This window comes from Dipodomys merriami, unplaced genomic scaffold, assembly GCF_024711535.1.
Source record: "Dipodomys merriami isolate MVZ:Mamm:240054 unplaced genomic scaffold, mDipMer1.0.p SCAF_203, whole genome shotgun sequence".
Classification (NCBI taxonomy): domain Eukaryota; kingdom Metazoa; phylum Chordata; class Mammalia; order Rodentia; family Heteromyidae; genus Dipodomys; species Dipodomys merriami.
The window spans coordinates 2,072,297-2,087,857 of record NW_027203416.1 but is presented as its reverse complement, the minus strand read 5'-3'; positions in this window follow the sequence as shown (position 1 = coordinate 2,087,857).

The window sequence follows — 15,561 nt, the reverse complement described above, 5'->3', positions numbered from 1 at the left end:
TTTAACAAAGTCTACAAAGTACTACATTAGATGAACTTTGCTATTTCTCCAGGCTTAAACTTTTGTAATCCTTCAACATTTCTTTGGAATCCAACAGAATGGTGCTTACTTAGTTTTGCAAATTTTTGGATGGAAATAATGAGCCATTCTGCATCTAGAATGTTCTGTAATAAGAGAGCATTTAAAACACAAATGAGGATATATATAAGGTGCATTTCAATAGGAAACTTGACTTCTCAAAACATAATGAGAAAATTAGCCCAAAATTCCAACTGTGTATTCCTTTTTTTTTTTTTTTGTTTGGTTTGTTTTATTGAGACAAAGTTTTTCTACCTGGTCCAGGGAAGGTATTGCAATGTAATTCCGTTCTCTAATCTCCTGACGAAGTGCTAGAATTCCAGGCTTGTATCACATTGCCCTGCCATAGTTTGTTTATTTACTCTAGAAACAGACTCGCAATTCTGAACTTCTCCTAAGATCTTATCCACTAAACTGACTGCTCAGACTCTTTATGTACTATTTTCAAAGATGTTCTAACAATTCACACAAGATATGAACATTTTTATATGCACCTACAGGGTTCCCTGATTCATTCCTCCATGAATCCTATCCCGTTAATAATGTTGCTTGACTCTCTTACTATCACTGATTCCTAGCTATGTAATATTCTCAACTTTTTTGGGGAAAGTTCACTGGAGGGCTTTCTAATATTAAAAATTATCACTTGATTCTAGTCTTACTCAGGACATATTTTCTATTGTTTTCTAACTTTTCTACATATTCTGAGAGTTGTTTCATTTGTGTATTTTTGTGTGCACATATAAGTCCCTTTGTGTGTATGTGTATGTTAGTGTGTATGTATGCAAAAACCTCATGCTCTTATTCAGCAATCTTGCTCATGACTAGTATTCCAGCTTTTGGCTGTTTAATTTCAGGTAGTGTCTCAAAGCCTGTTCTGCCCAGGCTGGATACAAATTGAACTTCTCAGACTCCTTTACATTTTTAGGTTTTATTTTTCCAGGAGTATCAACTTTTAAACTACAAACACTTTTGTGAGTGTTAAGTATAACTTGTAGCCCAGATTTTTAACTCAAGAATTAATATAAAGATAGATGAACATATACATTACATATCTTGAGTATACAATGTTAGAAATGTGGTCCTTAGCTGGGTGTGGTGAGATCTGAGGACTGGGGTTTAAAGCCAGCCCAGGTAGGAAAGTCCTGGAGACTCTTTTCTCCAATAACTACCAGAAAATTGGGAGTGGCACTGTGGCTCAAGTGGAAGAGCACTAGCCTTGAGCAGAAGGACAGTGCCCAGTCCCATATTGTACCAAGACCAACAACTACAAAAAAGAATATAAGAAAAGGAAAAAAAAAAGAAATGTGATCTTAGCCACCAGATTCATTGCTAGTATAATTCCTATTTTTCCAGTTAAGTCCATTCTCTCATACGTGACTTGCATTGGAAACAATCATTCTTCCATTCTCCTTTTTACAAAATTACGTGTTTATAAAGCGTGATTTAGAAAGGATTTGGCTTCATCTTCCACATAGAAGTAATGCTTTCTCTATATCACTCCCATAAATCTACATACTGGACTTGGCTTTATTGTTTCAATGTTGTCCTATTTGTAGAGTGTTCTATATTTTACTGAAGCCTTTTAAATAAACACAGAACTTCTCTTTCGTATTATTGTTATTGTTTCTCTTACTGTTCACTCGTGTACACTTGGGAAATTAATGCACAGCGCATACACTCACAAAAAATGATTTGAGAACCTTCTCCCATTTAAAATTCACCATAATTTACAGAGCACTTAAGAACTTTGAACAAAATGTACTCATGAAAAAAGTATTCATAAACAATTTAAATTTCATATTTTCTCCTTACTAAGTTGTCTCTGAAACACGTGTTACCTCATGTCCAAAAGTGTCCTTGTGCTATTTCAATGAAGCCAGAAAACATTCATTTTTTTTCTGGAGCAGCACCATAGATTGTTACTGGAAGTAAGCGGAAGTAACTGTTACTAGATGTGGAAATCGATCTCAGGAGACAAATTGAGCATACAGGAATGACAAAGTTCAAGTTAACTTTTGATTTCCTTTTTACTGTACAAGAAAAGAATTCAAGGCTTGAAGGAAACTTTCTTCCTGACAATTTTGAGTGTGTTCTTTATTCATATAAAACTTGTCTGTAAACTTGTAGTTGAGAGTATTACAAAAGGAAACAATATGCCATTTGAAGGCCAGCATAACAAAAGGAAATAACTTTGTTTTAAAAGTGTTCTACTGCAAATAAACAAAGATATGGAGGTGCTGAAGTGTCTTATGGATGGATGTTTCACTCCTGAGATGATTCTCTTGTTGCAGGAGTCAGTTATCAATTCCTTTAGTCTGGTCCTGAGTTTTCCATAGCAATAAAGATTTCAGAAAAGCAGGATCCAGAGAGTATGATCAGCAAAACCAGCCTCTTATCGGACCACTACTCCTTTAAGGAGAGTCCCAAAGAAATACCCAGGAATTGTGTTGTTTGCTTGTTTGTTTACTTTGTGCTAGTTCTGGGGCTTGAACTCAGAGGCTGGAACCTGTCCCTGAACAGTTGTCTTTCTTTCCGACCTGCCCCCAAAGGTAGTACACAACTGCTTGAGCCAAAACTCCATTTCTGGTTTTTTGGTGTTTAATTTCAGATAAGAGTTTGACAGACTCTCCTGCCTGGTTGGCTTTGAACTAAGACAGTAAGAAAGCTAAGTGACAACAACTGTTTGGACTTCTCTTTTGAACCAAGAAATATTAGATGAAGTTTACGATAAAGCTAATCTTTGACCATTTTTAAAGAAGAGAATATGTTCATCAAAGAAACCATAACTTAAATAACTCAGCAAAAGTAGGTGCACTGAATCCTTTGGGAAGATTACTGTTGACTTAATCATTCCTTTGGGGGAAACTTAAAGCCATATTTGCACTTTTTTTTGATTGTGTGGATTGAACACTGATCCTGGGCACTGTCTCTCAGCTCTTCAGCTCAACTTGAATGCTGTACCACTTTAGCTACAGCACCACTTCTGGGTTTCTGGTGGCTAATTGAAGATAAGTGTTTCATGGACTTTCCTGACCAGGCTGGATTTGAATCACAATCCTCTGGTTTTAGCTAGAATTACAGGCAAGAGCCACCAGTACCTGGCTCATATTTGCATTTATGTGCACTTAATGACACTATGTAGACAAAGAATGGAAATTTGAACCAAATGATGACATTGCAGCTTTCCAGAAAAATTGAGGTAGCAATAAATATCTCCTCCTTTTCCATTTTGTTACATTAATGACTCATGAGCTATGGGACCCTTACATTAGCATCCTGTGACATCTGTGTAGGTGTATTTAGTATTAGGAAATGTTCCTAGAGAAATATAGAAAGACAGATTTTCAAAAAGCAAAGGATATCAGATATGAAAGAACAGCATAGAAGGAGACAGATTTATCTAGCCTAAGAGATTTAGAATGCTAAAACAATGAGGAATAAGCCTAGTTGATAACTAGTTCTTCAATAACCAAAAATGGTTCCCTAGAACTGTTTCTGCTATACCTTAGCTACTATCATTTTTTCCTTCCATCTGTAGTTATTCCTTCTCTTCTGTCACGACTGTTAATTAGCCTCTGCATTTTTGGTGCTATGATTGGCCAAAATGATTTCCAAATCTCACTTAGACTACCCTTTTCATTTTGATTAGCAGTGACCCCTCTCAAAATCCTGGAATATGTGAATTTCCAGAATTAATCTACACCTGACATCTAAGCACATTCCTGGCATTAATTGCCCTGACCTAATGAGCAAAACTTTTTTTAACACAGTATCCTAATATAGGTAAAGTACATGAATTAGGGACTATTGTCAAGTATCAGTATGGAAGGAACAATTATATATTCCAAGTTTGGGTTCTTTATTTTGCATTTACTAACTATGTTCATTGTTGTTGTTGTTGCTCTTGTTGTTTTGGCAGTCCTGAGGCTGAAACTCAGCACTTGGGAATTATTCCTCAGCTTTTTTTCTTTTTTCTCAATTCTAACCCTCTACCACTTGAGGCACAGGACCACTTCCAGTGTTTCTTTTTCTGTTTATGTGTTACTGAGGAATTGAACCCAGGGTTTCATGAATGCTAGGCAATCACTTTACCATGAAGCCACCTTCCCAGAACACTAAATAACTCTCTTAAGATGGCATTAAATTTTCATTACATAACTATGTATCATAATTTTAGCCAGAAATTTTTGCTAGAAAAGGGCATTGATCACAGTACTGAATCCAGTAAGGCTAGATAGACAATGAATAACTGTCACGGTCTAGCCAGGGCACAGAGGGACTTACCTCATGGAGCTGGTACAACAGACTGAGCGAGACAGCTCCTGACCCACAGCCCACCTCCAGAATGAGAGGGCCACCTTGGTTCCAACCACATTAGGGACGCTGGGCCAACTCCTCCAGCACCCATTCAATCAGTTCCTGAGAGAGAGAGAGAGAGAGAGAGAGAGAGAGAGAGAGAGAGAGAGAGAGAGAGACAGAGAGACAGAGAGACAGAGAGACAGAGAGACAGAGAGACAGAGAGACAGAGAGACAGAGAGACAGAGACAGAGAGAGACAGAGAGAGACAGAGAGAGACAGAGAGAGACAGAGAGACAGAGACAGAGACAGAGACAGAGAGACAGAGAGAGAGAGAGAGAGAGAGAGAGAGAGAGAGAGAGAGAGAGAGAGAGAGAGAGAGAGAGAGAAACGAAAGAAGGTCAGAATTACACTTAAGCCAGGTACCTGTTGCTCAGGCCTGTAATCCTAAGTACAGTGGAGGCAAAGATATGAGGATTGTGGTTTATAGCCAGCCCTGGCAGGAATACATGTGAGATTCTTATTTCCAAAGAACCACTAGAATACTGGAAGTGGTCCTGTGACTCAAGTGGTAGAGTGCTAGTTTTGAGCTGAGGAGCTCAGGGAGCTGCCCCAGGCCCAGAGTTCAAGCCCCATGACTGAAAAGAAGTGGACTTCCCACCACAAAAAGTAGACTGAATAACACCCATTGTCCTAGGGAACATGGCAGCGAAGTCAGGCCAAGCTTCCTGTCAGCTGGGAGTCATAAGTAGGTCACCCAACTTCTCTGTGCCTCAGTTTCCCCAGCTTCAAAACTGAACAAAGTGAAGGATCCCGTTCCTCATGGGGATTGGGTATTAAAGAAAGAGAATCCTGTTTTGATTTATAATCCCATACCTGTCACAACATTAATAACACAAAACCATCTGAGATCTTTCCGGGTATTTTCTGTCATATACTCACAGAACTGCCAAGAACCGTATCTGACGGCCCCTCCCTCTGTGTCTGGCCCTGCTCTAGAGATCACTCTGTATTAATCCCTTGTTTTCTCAAAACTGTCCCATGAGGAGATTGAAGTCCAATGGTTGAGGCCCAACCCAGAGCTTCACCTGTGGTCAAAAATGGGCTGGTGTGGACTGAGTTTGTGACAATCCATCTAATCCAATGACTGAGCGTGGCACTACATGTCTACCATCCCAACTAGAGGACCGACCCTGGTGGCTCATGCCTGTCACATACAGGAGGAATGTGATCCACCCCAGCCTGAGCATATATTAAGTCTCCATCTCAGAAATGCCCAAGACAGAAAACCTGGTAGATGACCTGACTGGCAAGCCTAAAGCCTTGAGGTCAAACCCTAATATACCAAAAAGAACCAGAGTCACAGTGCCAGAGGCTCATGCCAATAATCCTAGGTACTCAGGATGTTGAGATCTGAAGATCACAGCTCAAGATTTAAAATAGGGCTCGCCTCGCCCATCAGAGGTCATGATGAGAAGACCCAGAGTCTGACATATGCTGTTGCACTCCATACTAGCAGGACTCATATCTTTACTAAGTGTTGGACATGCTCTCTGTCCTCCGGGGAAGCCATCCCCTGCAGCTGCAATCCTAGGTCCTCGGAAGCTCCCACTCCCACCAACCAGGCCCAAGGTAGTACACAGTTCCAGGGCACACAGATCCCTTGTTCTTGTAATTCAACAGTGCTGTGTCCCGTTCAAGCATCTCACCCTTCCAGGCTCCCAGACCTCAGCTATGAAGCCCATGCATGCCCGAAAGATAGCAGGTAGAAGTTACCAAAGCATTCAGTCTCCTTGTTACCACTCACTTCTACACACACACACACACACACACACACACACACACACACACACACACACACACACACACACACACACACACACATCCAGACTGGTGACAGAAGACTCATCCATGCAGCACCTGCAATTTGCCAACTGATCACTCACCTGAGCACAGTCAGGCGGTACAAGGAGAAAGATGATCTCTCTCTCTGTCTCTCTGTCTCTCTCTGTCTCTCCGTCTTCAGGTGAAAGGATGATCAAGCACAGAAGACAAGGGTTCACACAGAAAGGGGGGTCTATCTTCTGCATCCAAAGCCTCCCATCCCCAGAAAAAGGGAAAAGACCCCAGAAGGCAAGTGTGGACATGCTGCTCCCCACCAGGTTCCCACCAGGGAAAGGAAGGGTGCAGATGTGTGGCTGTGTGTCTCCCACTGCTCCAGGTCAGGGGCTCTGTGGCGTCCACTCCTCACCCAACCCTGCATCTCCCCATTTCCTGGGACACTAGACACTAGATATGGGGATGGGATCCTCGGGTCAACACCCACCCCCACTCCTGGGGTACATTTATGTCAGGGCGTGGGCCAGACTGTGGGGCCCAGAGGAGGCGCAGGTCCTGGTCAGGAGGGGGGGTGATATGGGGTCGCAGGGAGTGGGCCTGTGTGGCCACCACTCACATGTGCTGCTGGCAAAATCTGTTGGCAGCTGCTCCAGGTGGGGCGAACAGCAATGGCAGTGATATGGTCGACATCAGGCCCAGGAGCAGAGGACAAGGTTGCCAGGACCAGGTCAGGGCAACAAGCTGGCTAGAGGTGCACCATTGCACCATTGTCTGAGGAATCCAAGAGGCAACATGGGTTTTAGCCAGCAGCACCAGGTTTGAAATGCTGTGCCACAGGGAAGGGGAGGAGGGGGTTGGAGCACATGCGGGCACATGTTGGGCCTCAGCAAGGCATCTCCTCCTAGGCCTCAAGTCTCTTGCTCATCACTCAGCTACCTCTACCTCAACTGCTGGTAGTGGTGTCAACCAACAGACAGAATCCCAGCGCTAGTGGGTAGTATGGAATATGGGCATGGCCACCATTCTTGTATCCCATTGGTCAGAAAGAACCATGAAAGAATGAGGGTGTGGCTGGAATCCTGTGATGCAGGCAGAATGGGTGGAGTCAAGATGATGGCAGCCCCTTTCCCAGGTTCAATCCACTTGGGGACAAGAAGGTTACCTGCTTTAGCCAGATGGCTGGACAAATTGTTGTGTATGTCTGTTTGTTCCCAGTCCCAGACCTTGAACTCAGGATCTGGGCACAGTCTGTGAGCTGCTTTTGATCCAGGCTAGCCCTCTACCAATGGAGCTACATGGCTTTACTTCTGGTTTTGTTGGCACAATTTGGACAGGAGTCTCAAGGACTTTCCTGCCTAGGGTGACTTTGACCATGATCCTCCTATCACAGCCTTGGAACTATCAAGGAGGACTGCTGAGAGCATTTTTATATCATTAACATTTTGACAACTGAAACCTGTTAGGAACTTTAGCACTTTTGAAAAAAAATAGCCTTTGTGTCATCACAGTTCATTTGCATATGTCATTGTGATTTAATTCTCATATCCACACTATAAACTCATGGCAATTAAGATCTGACTTGCCACTGTGACATCACAAACACTTTGTGACATCATCACCAATGTGACATCAGACTGTGGTTATGACACCTTCAGCTCATGGTGATATCACCAAGCTACACTGACATCATGGCATTATGACATTGCATTGCCATTTTGCTGTCATAGCCACATTGAGAATGCATATCCTATGATTTCATTCTATTTTAAATGTGGCATATCAGTTGATATCAGAAACATATTGTGACCTCATAACCATTGTAACATTATAAACCATGTGTGGCGTCATAACCAGTATGATATCACATTGTTGTTATGATATCTTTAGCTTATGGTGACATCACAAAATGACAATGACATTATAGCATTTGCCATTATGTCATTGTGACATCATAGTCACATTATGAATGCCTAATCTGTGATTTCATTGTATTTGAAATGTGGCATGTGGGTGGATATCAGAAACTCATTGTGATGTCATAACCTTTGTGACATTAATATCCCTTTGTGACATCAATTTGGCAATGTGACATCACAATGGCAATGTGATGCTACTAAGGCACCATGATATCACAATGGTGATGAACTCACAATGGGTTTCTGATATCAACCAACATGCCACATTAGATATAGAATCAAATAACATAAAGGGCAAACACAACGTGTCTATGATATCAGAATGACAATATAATGTTACAGTGCTATGATGTCATTGTAGTTTTACATGTCAAAATGAGCTGATGTTGTCATTATGGCAACATGATGTCACAATTATGATGATGTCAGAAAGAATTTTTTGGTATTTTAATGGTATGTCTGATGTCAGTTGTCATTAGTTCCCCATGAGGATATGGATACAAAAAATGTTCTGTGATGTCATAGAAGCCATGTGTGTTTTCAAAGGTGGTAAGAGGTCATAATAGCTTTGGATGGCACACTGTGATTCATAATATCACAATGGAAATGAGATGTCCCATTGGGTTTTTGATGAAGTCACAATGGTTTTGTGATGTCACAGTTTATAATATCAGAATGATATATCCAATTTCAATTACTCTTAATTCAATATGAGGATACCAGGTGATAAAAGAAGCTTCATAGTATGAGGTCATACTATTTGAAAACCCAATGGGACACTGATTTCACAATGACAATGTGATATCTCAACATCATGTTATAATAATGTTTTGATGTCACAATTGGTGACACCATACTGATGAAGAGGTCTCAATAGATTTGAGATGTCCCAAGGAGTTGGTGATGTCACAATGGCATGTGGGACCTCAGTTGTCCTACACCATGAGTATATGGGTTTGGGAAGGGATTCTGATGTCCCCAAAGTATATGTAGTCAAAAAGGTGAAGAACTAACAGTTCTGAGATGTCACAAAGTGACACAATTGTTATGATGTCCAGTGGTGTAATATCATGATGTTACACTGGATTTTAGATATCTCATGTCATATCTGAAATATGAAGTCAAACACAGATTTTCAACTCACAAAGGGCCTAAAATATCACAATGACAGGTCACAAATGTTGTGAGGACAGGAGAAGTATTTGATTTCACAGTGGGTTAGTGATATAACAAAGGTAATGTGGTATGACAAAGAGATTTTGATGTCACAAAGGTAATGAGTTCACAATAGTTTCCTGATATCAACCCACATGGCACATTTGAAATAGATTGAAATCAAAGAATGGCATTCACAATGGGTCTATGACATCAAAGTGACAATGTAATGACAAGGCAGCAATGTTTGATAAGATATGTACTCATTACCTTACTCATGTAACTCTAATCCCTCTGTACAATATATTTACAATAAAAACATACAGAAGAAAAGAAAAGAAACAAATGGTATAGTGTCATTGGGGTTTGGTGTTATCACAATGAGATGATGGTGTCATGATGACAATGTGATTTCACAGCTGTAATTATTGCACAAAGTATTTGTGATGATACAATGCTATGTGTGATCAAAATTTTCACTATGAGAATATGGGTACACAAAGGGTCTGTGAGGCCACAGAGGTCATGTGTTTTTTTAAATGTGCTAAGACTTCACAATTGCTTTGTGATGTCACAATGTGATTGTGAAGGCACAACAATAATGTGATGTCACAATGTGTTCGTGATGTAACAGTGGTGATGAGATCACAATGAGTTTGTGATGTCACTATGAGTTTGTATTATTACGAAGACATATCCAATTTCAATTTCTACTAGTTCACAATGAGGATACAATTTCAAAGTAAGAATCTTAAGATCCAAAGACCATGAGTTTTTAGTCATAACTTGTGTGATATGCTGCCCTTAGGATATTTTAGGCCATTAGTAAGCTTATATTCTGTTTTCAAACTCATAATAATTCAGGTATGATATATGATATCAGAAATTGACTCTGAAATTATGAATATTGTGACATCCCATTGATAGACATCCAGACCATGGTGTCACATTGTGAACTCACAAATCTGTTAGGATTTCATCACATTTGTGCCAACACATGACTTTGGTGACTACACAGTCCCTTTGTGAAATCATATCCTCATTGTGAATTAATGATATTTGAGAATCGACATGCCATTGTGACATTTCCAACCAATTGTGACAGAACAAACCTATTAGAGTAGAAACACATTGTGATCTATTAGCCATTGTGGTAGCACAATCTCTTTGTGACCCTACATTTCCATAGTAATATCACTAATCCACTGTGAAATTCCAATTCTCTCATACTCAATCCAGGTATGAAATGTGATACCCGAATCCAGTGTGACATTTAGATCATGGTGACATCACACTGATAGATGATATGAGCATTTGTCACATTCTGATAACACGCACATTAGGACTTCATCACTTTTGAGACAACGCATGCCTTTGGAGACATCACAGTCCCTTTGTGAGCACATATACTCATTGTGAGTTGACAATTGAGATCACATATTTGTCATTTTGATGTCACCAACCCATTGTGACATCACCTCTTATAAACTCATTACTAGTATGGCATCACCAATTGTGGTATCAAAATATTTTTAAGTCATCATATTGCAACATCACATTGCCATAGTGATATCACTGTTTCATTGTGTTTTCAATAACCTAGTATGTCTTCATAGCATTTTAGAAAATTCAGGGCCTTTTATATTTGTCTTCTTCTGTGAACTCTTATCCTCATTGTGAAATAGTAGCAACTGAAATTGGGCATGTGATTGTGAGATGTGACTTCACAAAACTTTGATTTCATCACCAGTGTGACATCACAAACCCATTGTGAGCTTTCATAGATATTTGACATCACTATCACATTGTAGAATCCCAAACTTATTAGGACCTCTTAGCACCTTTGAAAAACAAATGGCCTTTTTGACATCACAGTCCCTTTGTGTAACTATACCCTCATTATGAACTGACAATTGATATCAGACATGCCATTTTAACATCATGAACACTTTGTGACAGCACCAGTGTGACATAACATTCTCATTATAACAACATCAACTACTTTTGACATCAGAAAACTATGACAAGATAGTATTATGAGATCACATTGTCATTGTGATGTTATAAACAGATTGTGAATGCCTGTTTTTATTCTTTTTTGTTGTTGTAGTTGGTCATGGGACTTGAACTCTGGGCTTGGGTGCTGTCCCTACTCTACAGCTCTAGGCGAGCACACTATCACTCAAGCAACAGCACCACTTCTCATTTTCTAGTGGTTTTTATTGGAGATAAGAGGCTCATGGACTTTCCAGCCTGAGGTGACTTTGAACTGCAATCCTCAGATCTCAGCCTCCTGAGTAGCTGGGATTACAGGCATGAGCCACCCGTGCCAGGCTTTGCATTCTATTTAAAATTTGACATGTGTGTTGATAGCAGAAACATAATGTGACCTCATAACCGTTGTAGCATCATAAATCAGCAGTGACATCAAATTGTCATTATGACACCATCAGCTCATTGTGACATCACCAAATGACAATGGCATCATAGCATGATAAATCACAGTGACATCGTTATGTCATAGACATAACAGTGTGAAGGCTTATTCTGTGAATTCATTCTATTTCAGAAACCCATTTGACGATATAACCATTGTGATATCACAATCCTTTGTGACATCACATTGCCATTGTGACATCATTAACCTGCTGTGCCATCACAAACCAGTCCTGTCCTTATAAGTTTTGTGACATTGTCATATGTTAGACCCTTTGTGAGCTCATAACCTGTTTTCAATCTCATATTTCTTATAGGACATGTGATATCAGAAATCCCCTGTGACATCATACTGCCAGATATCATGGCCATTGTGTCACATTGTGACATCACAAACCTGTGAGAACGGCATCACATTTGTGACAACACATGCCTTTGGAGACATTACAGTCCCTTTTTGAAGTCATATATTCATTTCCAAATAATGACCATTGAGATCTGCCATCTGACATCATGAACCCAATGTGGCATCACAAACTTATTGTGACCTCATCACGAGAATGGCATCAAGAAATAATTCTAGTATCAAAGCATTATTTTCACATTGTATTGTCGTTGTGATATCACTGTCCCATTGTGTTTTTACAAACCTATATGGCCACATCACATCTTAGAATATTCATGGCCTTTGAGACTTCAAGCTCTTTCTGTGAACTTGTGTACTTATGACCTCTAAGACAAGGAGAAAAACCATGTAGTCACATTTAATATAATAAAACAATTTACAATAGCAAGAGGACTGTGATTACCTTATGCCGGCCTGGATAGCCAGGTCCAAAAGCAGCCTTGACCACCAAACCTGAGACCTCCAATGGGCAGCCCCACCCTTTCTTAATTGGTCTGCAAACCACCGGCCAAAAAATTATGATCTCCGAATCTCCAAACCTCAATGGGCAAGGCTTTTTACTTTTTCATTCCTTCCTCCTTCACTACAGACCTGTCCTTCCTTCCTGGTCGTTCCCTTTTTCCCTTCCACCATTTCCTTATTCTCTTTAGGTCTCTCCAGTCTCCACAGGCCTGCTCTACTCTGACCCAGTGACCACTTGCCAAACTTCTGCTCTCCTTCATCTTCCTCTCTTCTCAGGTTTTTTCCTTCCTGTTGTCTCATCACTTTCTTCCATCCAGGTAGCTCCTATTTTATCCCCACTTCCAATGCTCTGAAAATGCAACCTATATATAGCTTGTACCCCTCCTCACTCTAACGGGTCTCCTGCCTAACAATTTTTAATCGTCTCTTCCCAATCTGCCCAATGCTCAATCACTTCTTGACAGCTCACCATGTGAGGCCTGACACCTCCACCTTTGGCGGCATTCACCACATTCTCCTGTGGGCCAGGCCAAGAATTTACAATGATTATAGGCTCCCACAGATAATTCTGGCAACACTGGTTATTACAGTATCCTAATAATGAATTAGAAGAAATTGAAGTTGTATATGTCATTGTTATATTAAAACTTGATGAGATATCATTAATGCATTGTGACCTCATCACAGCGGTGACATCATAAACTCATTGTGATATCACATTGCCATTGTGCCACCATGATCATATTTTGACATCCCAAACCTATTATGACCTCAGAATCTTTGAAAACATGGCCTTTGTGTCATCACAGGCCCTTTGTGTACCCATATCCTCATTTTGAGCTGAGATCAGACATGCCATTTTAACATCGCAAAACTTTTGTGACATCATCACCAGTGTAACATTACATTGTCATTATGACACCATCAGACCATTGTGACATCATAAAACAACAATGACTTCATAGCATTATGACATCACATACTCATTGTGATGTCACAGATACATTGGAATGCCTATTCTGTGATTTCATTCTATTGCAAATGTGGCAGGTGGGTTGATATCAGAAATAGATTGTGACAACCTAACCATTATGACATCACAATACCTTGATGACACCACATTGCCATTATGATATCACTAACCCACTGTGACATCACAAAACTGTCCTATCCTCATAAATGTTTTGACATGCTGCCAGTGTGATCTCTGGCCTCCCTGAGCTAATAATTGTTTAATTCATAATATATCAGGTATGACATGTGATATCAGAAATCCAGTGTGACATCACAACTACTGTGACAACACATTGCCAGATGTCATGAACATTGAGTCACATTGTGACATCATAAACCTGTTAAGACTCATTACACTTGTGCCAACATATGCCTTCGAATACATCATTATCCCTTGTGAACTTATATATTCATTGTCAATTAGAGACCTAGCATGAGATTATGACATCACCATCCCATTGTGAAATCACAAATCTATATGACCTCATCACCTATATGGCATTACCAACTATTTGTGACTTCAAAACAATACTATCTCATGTAATGGTAACTTTATATTGCCAATGGGATATCTCTGTCCCAACGCATTTCCACCAATCTATTATGTACTCATAATATTTTACAAAATTCATGGCCTTTCTGACTTCTAGCTCCTTATGTGAACAACTATCTTCATTGTGACATCACTATCGAAGTGTGACCTTATCCCCACTGTGACATCACAAACCCATTGTGGCATCATAGTTCCACAGTGATATCACGATCACCTTGTGATATACCAAACCTGTTGTGACCTATTAGCACCTTTGAAAAAGCAAATACTGTCTGTGACATCACAGTCCCTTTGGGTAATTATATCCTCATTGCGAGCAAAGGACAACTGATATCAGACAGGCCGTTTTACCATTACAAATGCTTTGTGACATCATCTCCAGAGTGAGATCACATTGTTGTTAGGATAACATCAGCCCATTGTGATATCCCAAAATGACAATGACATCATAACATTATGACATCACATTTTCATTGTGAGGTCATAGAGACAATGTGCTTGCCTGTTCTGTGATTTCATTCTATCTCAAATGTGGCATATAGTTTGATTTCAGAAACCCATTGCGACCACATCACCATTGTGACAATACAATCCCTTTGGGCCTCATATTGACATTGTGATATCATTAATGCAATGTAACATCACAAACCTGCCTTGTCCTCATAAATTTTGTAACAAGCGACTACCTTGACCTGGGCTGGATGCACAGAGCTAAATTCAGCCTCAACCATAAAACCTCAGAACTCCAAACAGAAGCCCCGCCATTTGTTAACTGGTCTGCAAACAACCATCCCCCAAAATAATGATCTCCAAAACTCCACACTTCAAAGGACAAGGCTTTTTCCGTGCTCTTCATCCTCCTTCTCTCCAGACTTGTCCTACATTTCAGGTCTTTTCATTTTCTCCTTCCACCATTCCCTTCTTCTCTTCAGGCTGCTCTACTCTTGACAGTCCTGCCCTGCCATATCCAGGTGGCCAGCTGCCATCCTTCACCTCCTGCTCTCCCTCAATTTCCTCTACTCCCAGGTCTTTACCTTCCTACTGGCTCATCACTTCTTTCCTTCCAGTCCTTTCCCCTTTTTCTCTCCCCTTCTGTTGCTCTGAACCTGCAGCCTATATATAGGCTGGGCCCTTCCCCCACTGTGATGTTTTCTGCATAACAGTTTTCAATCATCACTTCCCAAATGTTGATGCCCAATGACTTCTTGGTAGCTCACCATGTGGGGCTTGACATCCTATCTCCTTTAGCAGCATGTCCTGCCCCCTCCAGTGGCATGAAGCCACCCTCTCTGGTGGTCGAGACCAAGAGGCCATGATGAATATCTGTTCCCGTGGATTATAAGGACACTGCTGGTTTTTACCGTGTCCTCATGGTGGTCTAGTAGCAATTAAAATTGGACAAA